This window comes from Rhipicephalus microplus, chromosome X (assembly GCF_043290135.1).
Source record: "Rhipicephalus microplus isolate Deutch F79 chromosome X, USDA_Rmic, whole genome shotgun sequence".
In the NCBI taxonomy this organism is placed as follows: Eukaryota; Metazoa; Arthropoda; class Arachnida; order Ixodida; family Ixodidae; genus Rhipicephalus; species Rhipicephalus microplus.
The window spans coordinates 437,404,494-437,421,438 of record NC_134710.1 but is presented as its reverse complement, the minus strand read 5'-3'; the positions used below and the strand labels follow the sequence as shown (position 1 = coordinate 437,421,438).

The 16,945-nt window shown below is 46.2% G+C and overlaps 1 pseudogene; it reads left to right on the top strand.

The window, feature by feature from the left end:
- Positions 1-1,963: 1,963 nt before the first annotated feature.
- On the top strand, positions 1,964-16,223 carry LOC142777068 (uncharacterized; annotated as a pseudogene).
- The last annotated feature ends 722 nt before the right edge of the window (positions 16,224-16,945 follow it).

Below are 16,945 nucleotides of genomic sequence, written 5' to 3'. Positions count from 1 at the left end.
TGGTCTGTGCATGGCACCTTGATGACGGCTCCTTCAGGTGGAATAGTGAAGTTACACAAAATGTGATCTATATTAGTGCCTTTACCATGAAGTGGAACACGACTGGGTGCAGCTATGGCGAACTCATAGACATTCCACCGAAGCAGGAAGTGTATTCTCAAACCTTTGCGTTGGTGTTATCAAGGAGATTGATGTTCATATCTCCTAAAATAATCACACGCTTCTCTTCCATTGACATAATATTCAACACCTCTCCTGAAGATACGCAAATCTCTACGACAGGTGACGACGGCAAGCGATAGATGCAGGAAACAACAAAACTCTTACTAACTTCCACAAAATGTGGTTCATGAAGTTCGATCCGCGCGGATTCCCCACCAGGAATATTTAGTGTCAAGTCTAGTCACCTGTGATAGTGAAAGCCTGATCATATAAAAATAGCTTCTCCATTATGTGCATAGCCACTTCGATGGCAGTATTCAGAGGAAGAGGAAAGAAAGTTAAATAGGTTCCCTTCATTATCTCTAAGCCACTGTTTGGTGATGCAGATAATAGAAAAGTAGTGACTCATGGCTAATAACAGTGTGGTAATATATATGGTATTTTTTCTTGTACTTCCAGCGTTAAAGTGAACAAACGTCCGGTTGTTTCAGACAGCCATGATGAGAGTTCAAACGGTGAAATATACGTTATCCTGCGTTTGGACAGACTCTACAAATGCAAAAGTAAACTATATCTAGGAAATAATGGAGAGCTCGAGTTCTGATTTTATGCGAAACACTCTGGTATCTGTTCATTTCCTTGCTTTTATCTGACAATTATGAAACCAAAGAAACGCCCACTGTTTCTATTTTTTGAGAACAAGTGCTTTAGCAAAAAGCAACTTGTTTTCCGACGAGAGGTGATCATTAACAAAGACAGCATCCGGGCCCTCCCCAGAAAACCTTTCTATAACAAAATTTTCTTTATAACGAAGCATTTCGCTTCTCACAATGTGAAGTCTGTAAATCACCATGTATTCTAATCTCAGTGCAATAAAACGTGTTATGCATATAGTACAACGTAATCAAGTTGCAGAGCTGCCTCTGGAAATGGCGACGGTGATAATATGAAAACTCTGCTGCTTCCACTGTTCATAATTTTGAGTCACTTTTACCAGTCTAACCATAGCACTCGTGTTTGCATTTCTTTTGTTCTCAGACGTGACTATTGGCTTTACTTTTCGCTAGTGCAGCATAAAGCGGCGGTTATCCTTTCTCAGGTTCAAGATTACTAAACTTTTTGGACGGCCTTATTATTACTTGAAGAAATATGGACCGGTCGATGAGGCAGTGCAACAAGATGGCAGAGGTAAAGAAAGATTATAGTGTCTCCGATCGTCGAGGCAGTGCAAGCCATTACTTGCACAAAGATTTCAGAAGGGGATGAGGGAGGGTCTGTACATCGGATTAAGAGAAAAGAGGTGTCTTCGGTTATCGACTCGTATTAGGCGAATGCATAAAGGACCATGTGTTTGTTTTTTCGTTTGAATCAAAATGCTAGTGTGCGAGAAAATTATATATATATATATATATATATATATATATATATATATTTATATATATATATATATATATATGGAGCCAAGTGTTTGCATGAATTTGCAGGTATTTGGAATCTTCTGTCGCAGGAGAGCTTGTAGCTTGTAGCAATCCCTCTGTTCAGTGCCTCTTTTTTTATAAACTATTACCGGCTACGCTCAAAAAGCGTGCCACGCCATTTCGCAGCTGTCGTACTACAACAAAGGCTAGTCGACTGCACCATTGTGATTTCAGCATAACGAATATTCAACGCGGATAGTTCATAATTCAACTACAAGCGAGCACTATTTGCGTCGTTTTGTTGCCTGACGCAGGCCGCAAGCGCAACCCTGTCAAGAGCAGCCCTGCCAATGTTGGCAGGGCTGAATGGCTTCTACCCCACCATGGCTCAATATGGAGGACTGGACGTGGGGGACTTTTTTCCACCTTATAAGGCCGTGTCCGACGACACGTGCCATATCGTCGACCACCTTTCAGCATTGAACGAGGTCGTCTTCTACGCCAAACTGGAACTGCGGGAACTGCCGACGCTTAGCGGGCATGCATCACTGGCGAGCTTTGCAGAAGAGGGCCTGTGCAAAGCGCACGACATTGGAGATGACGTTCAAACAAGCGGTCGCCGTCGTTCATCAGCTGCTCGAGACTGGCTAAAAAATGAGTTGGCTAAAAAGGATGTGCCTTCTAAGGAATGAAAAAAATTGAGAATGTATTTTCGCAAAGTTAACAAAAACTGTATTTTTCCTACAACTTCCCGCGACTGTTTGAGTTTCATGACAAATGAAGCAAAGAATTTTTTGCTACGCCGCGCCACCACGGTGGTCTAGTAACTAAGGTACTCGGCTGTGGACCCACAGGTCGTGGGATCAAATCTCGGCTGTGGCGGCTGCATTTCCGAAGGAGGCGGAAATGTTGTAGAACCGCGTACTCAGATTTGTGTGCACGTTAAAGAACCCCAGGTGTTCCAAATTTGCGAAGCCTTCCACTACGGCGTCTCTCATAATGTCATGGTGGTTTTGGGTCATTAAACTCCACAAATCAGTCAATTTTTCAACGTTAATGACAAAATTATCAGCTAAGCACGATCTGTTTTTTGCCATGGTAGCAGGCAGGCGCTTTCGGTATGTAACTTCCACAGCATGTTACCTTCCGCCAGGGTGGAGTGTTCTGGTTGAGAGTTTGTCGGCCACTCTGGATCCGCCAATGGAATTCACCAGGAGGCACCGCGAGGGATCACTGGTTTGAATCCAAAAACAGGGTTGACACGGCATTTTATATATATATATATATATATATATATATATATATGTAATTATATTTATATATATATATATATATATACACGCAGGGCATGATAGTGAAGGCATAAATTCGTCGAGAGTGTTTTCATTAAAGTGTACTCTGATAGCCAAGTAGTTCCTACGCTTGCGTTTCTTTGACCGTGAGTAATCGGGTTCGAATTACTCTTCACTACAATGTTTTAGGACTATAGTCTTTCTGGAATACTTCAACGCAGAAACTTTTGCGTGTCTGCCCCTCTGTCTAATGATTCAGCCACCCGGAGAAAGTTTAGGTTCGTATCGTACTCAACACCCACCTATCTAAATTTGGTATCTGTTTTTGTACTGGTGAAATATCACTGAAACAGCAAATATTACGCATACTTGAGGCACAGCATCAATACGTCAGTACTAGGTAGTTTGTATCTTTATAATTAAAATGCATAGATACGCGATTAAAAAGACGGCACTCTTGATTACGCTACGCTGACCATGGATGCTATCAACAATATAGCAGTTGTTGTCTATACGCTTCGCTGAAACGGCACGGTGCTGTCACCCACCAGTAGCTCTCCGTTCTAAAAAAATTCATTTCTTCATATTACTGCCAGATAACGCCAAATATCGCGCAGCACTCAGGAATTCCGCAACACCAAAGACTTGAAAGACAAACTTCCGCCCCCTGGGCCATACCTCAGTAAGGAATCACAGGTAGCGCGGCATCACCTACAGTTCCTGTCTTAGGATTCATGATCTATACATACTGTATAAGATAAATCCCGACACACACACGCCACAATGCAGGTTCTGCGCCAGTAAAACAGCCACCATTTACCAGATGATTTGGGAATGTCCACACAACCTCAATTTGCAACCAACGACACAACACAAAATGCAAGAGTCTGAAGGATCCCAAGGCCCAAGGGTCCAGCTCGGATCCGATGACCTAAGAGGCGCTCGTGAAACGTGCGAGGACGGCGGCCCGAGGTAATTGGATGCCGGACTAAGGATCCCACTCACAGATCTGCTCTAATAAACGGGTTATTCTTTCTATCTCTCCAGACAGGGGACTATCCTATTTCGACGTCCTTTGCAGGAAAGCATGCAAATACGCGACCAATATTTCGTTTTATTTGTCTCTTCTGTTCCTCCAACGCACTTCTATTTTCCTCTCCTACTTTGATTCCTCCAAAGCGCTGGTAGGCAACGAGAGATGCCGTATAAGATAGAGGCCATTCATTGTGATTACAGTTGTTTTATTAACGCCAGAAGAGGATTTCGGTGAGCTCCACTGTTAAAAAACGAAGAACTGAGCTGGGTGCGCGAAACTTTCGCCTTCCGAAAGAACAATTCGAGTTGTTGAATAGAACGGGGCAATTTGATTCAATAAACACGTTTAGGTTCGTTTATTTCAGACCATAGTGACGAATGTGCCGGAGTGTTTAGTGAATTGTTACCCCCCCCACTACAGAAGAAATTATCAAACGCAGAGTGTTCATTTTGGTAAAACAACAAAGACGACGAAGACGATTGAAATTCACGGATGTGTGATGTTCCCTGCTCCGATATTTTCATTTTTCGATTTTTGGCTGTACTTTCTATATAATAATTTTTCAGTCCAAAATTACTTTGTGTTTGTAAAACCATAAGTCATTTAATTAAAGATCCCGCCGCCAGGTTCTTGGCCGATTCCCTCTTTGTGGGTGTGGGCCAGAATAACAAGGATCATCATCATCATTATCATCATTAGCTGAGATTCTTTTCACGAGGCACCGGGCTAAGCAGAAGAAGAAGAAGAAGAAGAGGCCATCGGTCGAGGACGGCGACGCTCCGCTTCTGGTAGGTGAGCGGAAATTTTGCTCTGTATGCGATTTGGCGGGCTCTCAACGTCACTGTACGCTTGTGTGTGCATTGTTTTTGATTGGTTTTTAATCATAATCCCGGTAGGATGGTCAATCTTGTTGTATTGATCGACAAGCTTGAAGCGTACAGACAAGAATGTACAACAGTGAACAACGTTTGTTGGGAGCGAGGCTTTTTATAGCCTCTGAAGGGTATGCGCACACAACGTGCGCAGTGGCAGTGACATGTGCAAATGACGATGCATAAAAGCTGGCGTAGCCATACTCGCAGAATGCCGAGGCGCAGTGATAAGTTTGCTTAACGCTAGAGTGGGCTCTTCGTTGTCCAAGTAACACAGAATGCGTTACGTCGGGTTTAACATGGCGTAGCTGCTAAAGCACGCCACTTCTGTTTATCGGATCGAGTCTGTATAATTTACAGCAAGAACTTGCTTACTGATAATAAAACATCGAGGCAGCTTCTACTGGCTTTATTGTTCTCTTTTTATTCTTTTTAGCCCATCGCTGTAACAGTATTGCAGCTATTTCTTTGAAGATTGTCTTCAATAATGAAAATTTGACGTTTTGAAATAAATGATAAGTTATACAGCGGGAAAGACGTCAAAATACAAGTAAAGCGCTTAGGTTTTACGGTGAACTGAGTAAACAGGGTGTTAAGGTATTAAATTAGAGAACAGTGCACGTTGAAAACTACAGGTGGTCGAGATTTCTGTTGTCCGTCACCCCGGGGTGTCTCGTAATTATTTGGTGGTATTGAATCGCCAAAAAGCAAGGATATCAAACACAGGGAGCTGAACCACTACAACACTCGGATTTCTAACTAAAAGACTTTTTATTATTGTAAAGGGCTAGTTCATGCACGTACACGACAGTGAATATCGAAGTACATTGCATATAAAATGCCCCCATAGCCCTCATGCTGGTCTTTTCTTAACTTGGTTGAGAGAAACTCTGTGAATGCATGTGACAGGACCGTCTTTTCTCAGAGCATGCAAAAAATAGACAATGGGCATGCCATCTTCTGCTGACGTTGAACCGGAGCACGCCCGACTGCGGACATTGTCTTGCGGTTGTAGATCTCTGCGTTGTGTCGGCCTGAAGTTTCATATCATGTACTTCTTCCTCTGGGCCCGTGATAATAATAATAAAATATAATAATAATAATAATAATAATAATAATAATAATAATAATAATTATAATTATAATAATAATATAATCGGTTGTGTAACTATAGCACTTATAGAATGCTTAGAAGGAAAGGTGTTACTGCAACGATGAGGTGGTCATTTCAATTTCCTGTGGACGCATAAAGTGGTGACGTTGCAGCCAATCCAGGCCGGGAATAGTGTGATAAAATAAGGCCTGGTTAGGCTTGAACGTGAAGACTAAAATAAGCCGTAAATCTTCCGTAGCGGAGGATTCTTGACCACGTGGATTTCTGTGCTTCTCAAGCAAACACTTTCAGTTTCGAAGAATAAATTCAGCCAGCTTCGCTTGGCGGACACTTACAAAACAACGAAGCTGATGACGAGCAGTGGCGTTGAATGAAGCGTGTTGAATGAAGTGGGAATAATGTGGCATGAAGTGGTTGTAAAAGTGTGAGAAGTGGCAAGAAATTTAGTGGGCGTAGTTCTCAGATGTGAGAGTAGATGAAGTGGTTGTAAGAGTGGCCATAAGATTTACCTGCTCTCTGCAGGTAAATTCCACTACGGGCTACTACTCAGCCGGACCCCAAGTTTTGAACAAGACGAGCTCCGCTGCTAGAGGTGAGCAACTTTCGCATGTCGCGGGACATAAGAGAGGCCCTTTCCGGGCATTAAAAAACTGATATGGAGGGCCCTGCTTGGCAAGTACAAACGCTTAATTGCGAGCAGCCGCGCAAATGTGCCTATTAGGTGGATCCAATATATCACGTGCTCTCAATATATCGTATTGAGATAGCATCAACCAGCAAGTGGGGCTCTGCTGTGTACGGACATACGGGCATAGCTTTGGGCTGTCCAGAGGAATTTCCATGCAGCGGAGGTCTCGCCCAGACAGTCCCGTCGTGGGAGCGGCATGCCGTGTGCTACCGTACACGTCTTCGGACTTCTATCAGTACAGTTTTACCAAGCCATGCATAATCATTCGCTAGTGAGATCGCGTCACAATTCCAACGCACAACGTGTTTTCCGACGTCCCCAGTCAACTACAAATTATTTTTTTCAATATGTATACATATATATATATGTATATATATTGTTAAATTTTGATGCAGTATATATATTGTAATGAATTATTGAATCTGAATAACGGACGCTCTGCTGGCAATGAAGAAGACGATGATGATCGGTGGCTGCAGTAGTAGCTCGCGCACGCCGCTCGCCATTAGCTAGACCTGCCTGATAAAGCATATTTTGCCAAGCTGCATCTGAACCTTTTCGACATACAACATCTCTATTTTAAGTGGTGGAGGAGCTGGGGTTCCCATCAACCTGGAACTTCGCAATCGGACGCTACCCTCACCGTTCACCATGACTGCTCCTGGCCCTTCTCAAGCTGCCTTACCAACGACAGTCTACTGTACTGGCGTACCTCGGCAACGGGACCCACCAATTTTTCGCGGCAACGACGAACAAGACGTCGAGGACTGGCTCGTCGAGTATGAAATCGTAAGTGCTTCCAACAAGTGAAACGCCTGCGACCAGCTCACAAACGTGCGCTTTTACCTCGCTGATGTGGCCAGCCTCTGGTTCAAGAACCATGAAGGCGAAATCACCAACTGGTCCGCCTTCAAGACCGCCATCGCCGCGGTCTTCGGTCGTCCCGCAGTGCGCCGGATTCGCGCGGAACAGCGTGTCCGTAGTCGAGTCCAGCGCAGAGATGAGACGTTTACAAGTTACATTGAAGATGTCTTGTCTCTTTGCAAGCGCGTTGATGAATCTCTAACCGAACGCGACAAAATCGAGCATATCATCAAAGGAGTTGACGACGATACCTTCCAGATGCTCGTCGCTAGGAACCCACAGACCGTCACCGATGTTGTCCAGCTTTGTCAGGAGTACGACGAGTTGCGTAAGCAGCGTGTCTCGACGCGCAGGGCCGCTGAAGATACGGCCGAAGTTTCCGCCCTCGTGCACGACGTCGCTGCTGATCACACCGTCTTACTGCCCCACATAAACGTCCCTACGCCGTTGACCTACGCTGCCGTCGCTGCTGGACCCCCAGCCCCACCTGTCTCTGGTGCATACCGGGGCACCAGGTCCTCCTACCCTACGACGCTGCCCACATACACGGCACCCCATCCCGTTTCGCCACCTGCACCTTCTGTCGTTAACCCATGACGCACCTTGGATAATCGACCCATCTGTTTCGCATGCGGTTTCGTGGTACATATAGCACGCAACTGTCGCCGTCGCAACTTCCAGCCTCCAGACCATGGGAATTCTGCAAATTACCAAGCTGCCCAGAATCCCCAGCGACCATCTTCTCCTATCACCGACTCATTGTCCCCACGACGCCCTGTCGATTCTCGCCGGTCATTACCACCCCGTCGCCGACCTGTCTCCCCGTTGCTTCGGCGCACGAGCCCCGCTCGAGAGGAAAACTGACAGCCGCAGTTCCGGAGGCAAGAACTGCGTCGTCATCTAACTTTCTAAGACCTCCTCTTTGTCCGACCAACGAAATTGATGTGCTAGTAGAAGGTGTTGCTGTGCGTGCACTTGTCGACACAGGCGCCGTCGTTTCTGTAATTAGTGAAAAACTGTGTCGCGATTTGAGGAAAGTTACAACGCCGCTTACGAATCTTGCTCTGCGTACAGCCACCTCCCATTTCATCGCGCCGACAGCTCAGTGCCCAGCACGCGTTCTTATTCAAGATGTTTGCTACGCCGTCAACCTTGTTGTTCTCCTACGTTCATCTTACGACGTCATACTAGGATGGGATTTCCTTTCTACCCATCAGGCCCTCGTCGATTGCACTCGTGCTGAACTCACGTTGACGAATCCGTGGCTTGATATCGACCACCAAAGTCCTTCGAAAGTGTTTGCCGCAGCTGACGTCCGCATCGCGCCGTTGTCTGCCGTCCTAGTGCCTGTGTTTTGCCCTGCTGCCACTAACTCGACGCTCCTGTTCCAACCAACTATAGCTAGTGTGCAACACCGAACCAGCATCCTCCCGTTTGCCGTCATCAACTTTTCTAATGGTTCGGCGGTACTTTAGCGTGCAACGTTTCTGCTTGCCCATACATCCTGCTACGCGGCGAGTGTCAGGGGAGCCTCGAGACCTTAAATTGTATTTTCGAAGACCCGATCTATCCAGACAAGCCATTTTTACCGACTTGTGCCATTACACCCGCAGCTGATGCTAATGAGCCTATGGATGTATTCCGCAAGTCCGTTGATTGCGACCTCACGCCTGGGCAGCAGGAACAGATGATCAAGCTCCTACAGCGTTTTTGGGCCTCGTTTGACCACAATCAGCCTTCCTTAGGTCGAGCGTCATCTGTTGTTCATCGTATAGATACCGGTCAAGAGACGCCATTACGGCAGCGTCCATATCGTGTGTCAACTACCGAACGCTGTGCCATTAATGAACAGGTTGACGACATGCTGACACGTGGCATATTCGAACCGTCAAGCAGTCCCTGGGCCTCTCAGTTGTGTTGGTGAAGAAGAAGGACGGATCCATCAGGTTTTGCGTGGACTACCGACGTCTCAACCGAATCACGTGCAAGGATGTCAATCCGCTGCCACGCATTGACGATGCCTTGGACTGCCTACAGGGAGCCGAATTTTTCTCTTCTTTAGATCTGCGCTCTGGATACTGGCAGGTACCCATGGCAGAGGCCGATCGCGAGAAAACAGCTTTCATCACGCCCGACGGGCTTTACGAATTCACCGTCATGCCCTTCGGCCTCTGCAACGCGCCGGCTACTTTCGAGCGAATGATGGACTCTATCCTTCAAGGCCTCAAATGGAACGTTTGCCTTTGTTATTTAGATGACATTGTCGTCTTTTCAACTGATTTCGCAACCCATTTAACCCGCCACGAGAAAGTCCTCGCGTGTATTTCTGCCGCGGGGCTGCAACTGAATCTGAAGAAGTGCCATTTCGCCACTCGAAAGCTTACAATCCTTGGCCACGTGGTTTCAAAAGACGGCATTTATTCTGACCCTGCCAAACTTACAGCCGTTTCAGCGTTTCCCAAAGCAACCATTATGAAAGAGCTCCGAAGCTTCATAGGCTTGTGCTCTTACTTCCGGCGCTTCGTTGGCAATTCCGCGACGATCATCGCTCCTTTGACCAAGCTCCTCGCCGGCGCTAGAGACCTTTCAGCCTGGTCTGCTACCTGTGACAATTTTTTCAATGAACTGCGCCGCCTCCTCACGTCGCCGCCTATTCTGCGACACTACGACCCATCGGCACGCACAGAGATTCACACCGACGCTTGTGGTGTCGGGCTAGGCGCTATTCTTGCACAGAAGAAAGACGGCTTCCAAGAGTACGTCGTTGCCTACGCAAGCCGAACTCTTAGCAAAGCCGAAATCAACTATTCCGTCACTGAAAAGGAATGCCTGGCCATTATTCTGGCGATAGAGAAATTTAGTCCTTACTTGTACGGACGCCCTTTTGACGTCGTGACTGACCACCACGCCCTCTGCTGGTTGCCGTCACTGAAGGATCCAAGCGGTCGCCTCGCCCGATGGGCATTACGCCTCCAAGAATATAATATTCGCGTGGTCTATCGCTCCGGCCGGAAACATTCGGACGCAGACGCCCTATCCCGTTCGCCCCTACCCCCTGACCCGGACTGCTGCGAAAGGCTAACCTGTGATGCCACTGCCATCACCATCGCCGACATGCCCTCTGAGCAACGCAAGGACCCCTGGGTTGCTTCGATTGTAGACATCCTGGCTGGGCGGACGGCTTCCCCCCCTTCTCGCTCATTGCGTCGGCAAGTCGAACACTTCGCCACTCGCGACGATGTGCTGTACCGACGCAACTACGCACCCGGTGGACGTCAGTGGCTACTCGTGATTCCACGTCATCTGCGATCCGAAATTTGTTCCACGTTTCATGACGACCCCCAATGTGGGCACGCAGGTTTCCTGAAGACTTATTCTCTCATACGTCTCCGATATTACTGGCGTGGCATGTACCGTTTTATACGACAATGCCTTCGGGCCTGCTCGACATGCCGGAGACGAAAAACTCCCCCTTATCACGCCAGCGGTACCTTGTTACCCTTACCATGCCCATCCCGACCATTCGACCACGTCGGCATCGATATCTATGGTCCCCTTCCCAACACTGCTGACGGTAACCGCTGGATCATAGTTGCCGTCGACCATCTCACGCGGTATGCCGAAACTTCATCCCTTCCCTCGTCTACAGCAAAAGACGTTGCGACTTTCGTACTTCACAACATCGTATTACGTCATGGAGCACCTCGGGAGTTACTGAGCGATCGTGGTCGCGTATTCTTGTCAGACGTCATCACAGCATTGCTGCGTGAGTGCCACGTCGCTCACCGCACTACAAGCGCCTATCATCCCCAGACCAATGGAATGACAGAGCGCTTCAACCGCACCCTTGGTGACATGCTGTCTATGTATATCTCATCAGACCACTTCAATTGGGACCGAGTGCTCCCGTTTATCACGTTCGCCTATAATACCGCCATTCAAAGCACTACTGGGTTCTCTCCTTTTAGAGGCGAAGCTCCTTAGGGCGTGGGCTGTGCGTCCCCTGTAGCCTGTATGTAGCCACCTCTAGTTTAGTTCTTGCAGTGTTCACTAGATGGTGGTACCATCCCCTGTATGTAGCCACCTCTAGTTTAGTTCTTGCAGTGTTCACTAGATGGCGGTACCGTCTCCTGTATGTAGCCACCTCTCGTTTAGTTCTTGTACTGTTTACTAGATGGTGGTACTTGTAGCTGGTGATGAAAAGATGCAAGATGTTATAAACTAGAAAGCAGTACTTGTAGAGCATGAAAGACGCGAGATCTTATAAAATAGGAATGATGTCACATATGGCGCGTGTCATTGGTTGAAGGCAATCGTTCGATTTAGTGCGGCGACGTACGCTAGGGGGAGCGATGTAATAAAATCGAGTGGGCAAAATGTACAGAGGATTCATGGTTTACCAGGTTTACCTCCAGAGCTTCGCCCACTCATCATCATTCACTTCGTGGATATGGCGGAATTTTTTTCCTCCTTTACGGACGTAAACCTTCTTGCACTATGAACACCATTCTTTCGTACAAACCTGACTCCTCAGAGTCCACGACTTTGTCTCAAGCCGCTACATACGCTGAAGAATGCCGCCAACTGGCAAGATCATTCACAACCCAAGACCAAGGACGCCAAAAGCACCACCATGACGCATCAAGTAACACTACTTCCTACGATCCAGGTTCACTCGTCTGGCTGCATGTCCCTTCTGCTACGCCTGGCCTTTCTACCTAGTTGGTCCCCAAGTATCACGGCCCATATCGTGTGCTACAAAAAACATCACCAGTGAATTACCTCATTGAGCCACTGGAACCATCTTCTGACCAACGTCATCGTGGCCAGGAAATTGTCCACGTCTCGAGACTTAAGCCCTGCTACGACCCTCCCGTGTTTACTTGTCCATAGGTCGCCAGGATGGCTCCTTATTTCGCGTAGAGTAATTGTATTGAATTAATGAATCTGAATAACGGACGCTCTGCTGGCAATGAAGAAGACGACGATGATCGGTGGCTGCAGTAGTAGCTCGCGCACGCCGCTCGCCATTAGCTAGACCTGCCTGATAAAGCATATTCTGCCAAGCTGCGTCTGTACCTTTTTCGACGTATAACACCTCTATTTCAATATATATATATATATATATATATATATATATATATATATATATATATATATTTAAATTTTGATGCAGTAAACTCGATCTTTTTATTTTATCAAAATATAAATTAGAAGTCATACATTGCATCTGTTGACTATAAATACAGAAGGAAGACATAAAGTTGCAAAGCTGTGAGTGAGACCTCTTAAAAAATCACTCATAAAAGTTGGAACGCAATAGTAAATAGTGGTGGGGATACAAATATTAGAGCGCATAAATGTACAAATAGGTACAATATAGCAAGAAAAGAGTACGAAATTCGCAGATAAGCACAAAAAACTAACAAGAAATGGAATAAAATTCGCTCATTGTAAAAGCAAGCATCATGACGCTAAGGAAAATAAATTGATATATGTAACATACAAATACGCACGATGCATACAAAAATGCAGATAAGCTTAAAAGAACAAAAAGTCTAATAACATAATTTGTATATTATAAGCATTATGAATTTAGTAAGAGCGAATGGAAGCTGTTTTGAAACATTACAAGAGATCCACTTTTTATCTCTAAAGGTAAAGTTTTCAACAAGAATACAGAGAAATTATTTACGGTATATTTGCATAATTGTTCCTGGGCTTGTGTAAAAGGAAGTAGTTAGCCTTTGAAAAACGAGTATATCACACCTGAGGAGATTTATTTGAGTGTAGTAAAGGAATGGGAAGTTTTTCATTGGCATATTTGTAAATAATAATGCCGAGAAAATACTTGGCCAGCTTCTGAACTGATAAAATGTTGTGTGAACAAGCAAAGATGATGCATTGCACATTAAGCCACTGAACGGTATTATTCTCAATGCTTGGTTTTGAAGATGTTAGATGGGTGATAAATTAGTGGCATACGTGCTTGTCATGTTGAAATCCAAAAGATTATATCGCTGGAAAGAAAGCGTCTTACAGTGACAACAATATTTCAAAACTAAAAAGGCGAACTTTTAGCAAAATTTGAATGGCATATGCGGCTTCCCGCGTAAGATGTAGCACATGGGAATAAATTTTAAATGCTCGTCAACTTTGACCACGAGAAACATTGTACTAAAAGTGGAGCGGATTTGGTAGTCGCTTACGTAGACAGAGAGGTTTCTAGGTATAATTCAATTTGGTGACAAAAATGCCACAAATTTTGACTTCTTAGGATTTATTTTTAGTTTTATTACTATCGAACCGTCCTAAAATGTTTTCCAGGTCAGTGTTTAATTTTAACAGGACTTAGTTTACCTCTTCATGTGCCGTTAATACAGTGGTGTCGTCCGCATAGAGAATGCAGGACGAATGAGCGAGGCAATAAGGAAGATCATTGATGTAAATTAACAATAAAAGTGGGCCCGAATTCGAACCCTGCGGAACATCGATGTTGATGAATTTAGGACTGAATAAGGTACCGGAGATATATATACAAAATGTTTACGATCACGCAGATAGCTACAACTCAATATTAGTGGGATGCCAGATACTCCAATAGATTGTAATTTATGAAATAAACTGACGTGAGAAATAGCGTCAAGTGCTTTTAAAGGTCATGAAAGACATCACCAACACAACAGTTGTCAATAGCAGATTTAGTTTGATCGGTTAGAGATATCATGGCAAGTTCAGTTGACTAACCGGGAATAAAACCAAACTGCTTATCAGAGAAAATGTGCAGCTTGTCTAAATACCTTCATAAAAGCTTTTCGATGACTTTACTGAAAATCGAGATAATTGATATGAATCGGTAGTTCGAGAATAAACGCTTGTCGCCTATTCTAAAGACGGGAATAGTTTTTGCTTTTTCAGGGCTGTTGGAAAAACCACAGTCTGAAATACAAGATTTATATTGTAATATTATATATCACAGATCAAATGAGCTATAAGTTTTATGTCAGCAGCAGAAAACTTATCGCGACCAGCGCTTGTATTCCAATACCATTGGTAACGCTGAACACTTCTTCAGGTGACATTGGATAAAAAAAATGAATGTAGTAATCGTGAGGAAGTATGTTCGAGGGATGCTGTCGACTGAGAAATATCATTGCCGAATGAGTCATTGAAAGAGTTCACAATGTTAGATGAGTTTTCGATCACACGATTTTCTGTGTGAATTAAGGTTATGTCTGAATGTACCATGGTCCTGCCAAGCACATATTTTACAGCTTTTCACTGCTTCCTAACGTCATTTCTGGCTCGCTTTATTTTATCTTCGTAGTATTTTACTTTAGTGGATTTAGGTAACATATCTAATGTGCTTGAGTATTCTTTATAAAGCTTGTGAAGATTGACAATGAAAGGGGACATTTCGTTTTTTTGTATAAATTAACCTTTTTCCGCAGACTTCCTATTCGGTGATATTTCAACCACGAAATAATTGAGACAAGGTACTTTTTTCAGGTCACATACAATAGACCTTCCGCAGCAAACTACTCTTACGGCAGCACGTCGCCACTCATACCACACGGAGGCCTGCTGCACAACAACTCGCTGACCGGCGACCACGACCGAGACCTGACACCGTCAAGAATATCGCAATGCAGCGACTACTCGACCAGCTCGAGCAGCGGTGGTTGCGGAGTGCCCGCCGACAGCAGTAGCGAGAGATCCGAAGGCAAGTTCGCCAAGACACCTGGAGGGTCGCGGAAGTGCTAGCCGCGGAAGATCTCCAAGACAGGCAACATCACACCACAGCCGGGCGAATTCGGAAGCACCAACGGCACCTCCCCGTGGAAGATGGCACCGCCAGAACGACCCGACCCGTCGGGAGGACGTTCACACGACGTCATCGACAGCAGCGCCGCGTCGGCCGACGAGAGCTACGCATCGTCCGCTTCGCCCTCCACCTCTCCCGCGAAGACGAACGGAACGGCATCCTCTCCGAGACATACGAAATCTGGTGTAGGGTCCAGGCAGACTCCTCCGCCACCATCTGCCAAGTCTATGATTCCCTACCTCGCCGCACTCTACCAGGCCACGAGCTCGGAGAATCTGACCACAAACGGAACGACGTCGTTAATTCCTCAACATCATCAGCAGCAACAGATGGGAGGCAGCAGGCGATGACCAACGGCCGAGTCCGACAGTCGTCTACTCCGCCTAACCCCAACGCAAGGCGTCGTTCCGTGGACGCCGGACTGGCCACTCTACCCCGATCGAGGTCTCACAGCAGTGAAGGGAGCATGACTTCCAACAAGGCGTTCCTCACGCGAAGCGTCCCGGGTCGCTGCTCGTGGAGGAGTCCGTCCCCAGTCCGGACCCCGCCGCGGTCTAACTCTGACGGCAACAATACGTGGGCCTTCGGGCAGCGCGGTTCTTCCAGAAGGGCCTTGACGCCGGACCTCTTCACCGAACCCGGCTCCAAGAGAAGCGCGGTCCACTCGAGCCCGACCAAATCTCAGCGGCCCAACGTGATATCGCCCCTACTGCAGGAGCTGCTGCGCGAAACAGACCTTGATTCTGACGACAAGATCCTGAAGAAGATGGAGTTCATCGTCAATCACTACCGTTCGCGACTTGACAAGGGTGATTGCGGTGATGCCAATGGCACCTCCACCCTCCCTAAAGCCTCCCTTACAGCACCCACGTCACCCGACAGCTTCTGCAGCCCTCCATGTCGGAGGCGGTGCTCGAAGATATCCAAGGCTACTTACTATGACAGGAACTAATTCATACTGTCTCTTTGAGGACTCTTGTGCCGAGTACTGGCATCTGTCTCGGGGTGTACCGAAAGATCATCGGTGCCATAACAGATTTGGGTCAGTTCAAATAAAAAAAAATGTGTGGATTGCTCAAAGGACTGGCCCTCCCCGACAGGCTAGAATGCCACGGTCGAGGATTGATTTCCTCCTGAAAGAGGATAAGTTGTTAGATGATGCACCTGGCCGATGCTTTATGGTCTGTTACGAAGGGAGTGACGACACGATTTTGCAGGCATTCAGCTATGGTTCTTGTGTTGTCGTGTGTGTTGCGGAGTTAATTGACGTCGGGCACTCTCCGCCAACTGCAGGAGACAACTTTACTCTTCAGTTTGGCATCGCAACAACAGTTGCTTAACGTGTAGGTAGCACGTGAGACCCTTAATCCTTACTATGATTAAGTCGCAGCTGCTCCACCTGTTGCATGACGCAGAACTGATAGAAGAAGAAGAAGAAAAGGCACGCGTTGTTTCGGGTGCGTTTGCTGCTTCGAGCTGACGTTTTGTTTGACCAGATCAAACTTTTATATAAAATGTTACCTGAAGCGAGGCTCGTACGAACGTAGCAGCAGTCGCGCGAGTCTTGTGTCGGTCTGAACTACAGTGACAGCATAGTCACTGACATGGTTGAAAACGTAGGGATGAAATGAAACTTGGTATTACGCAGTCGTATATCCATAAATGCGCTCAGGA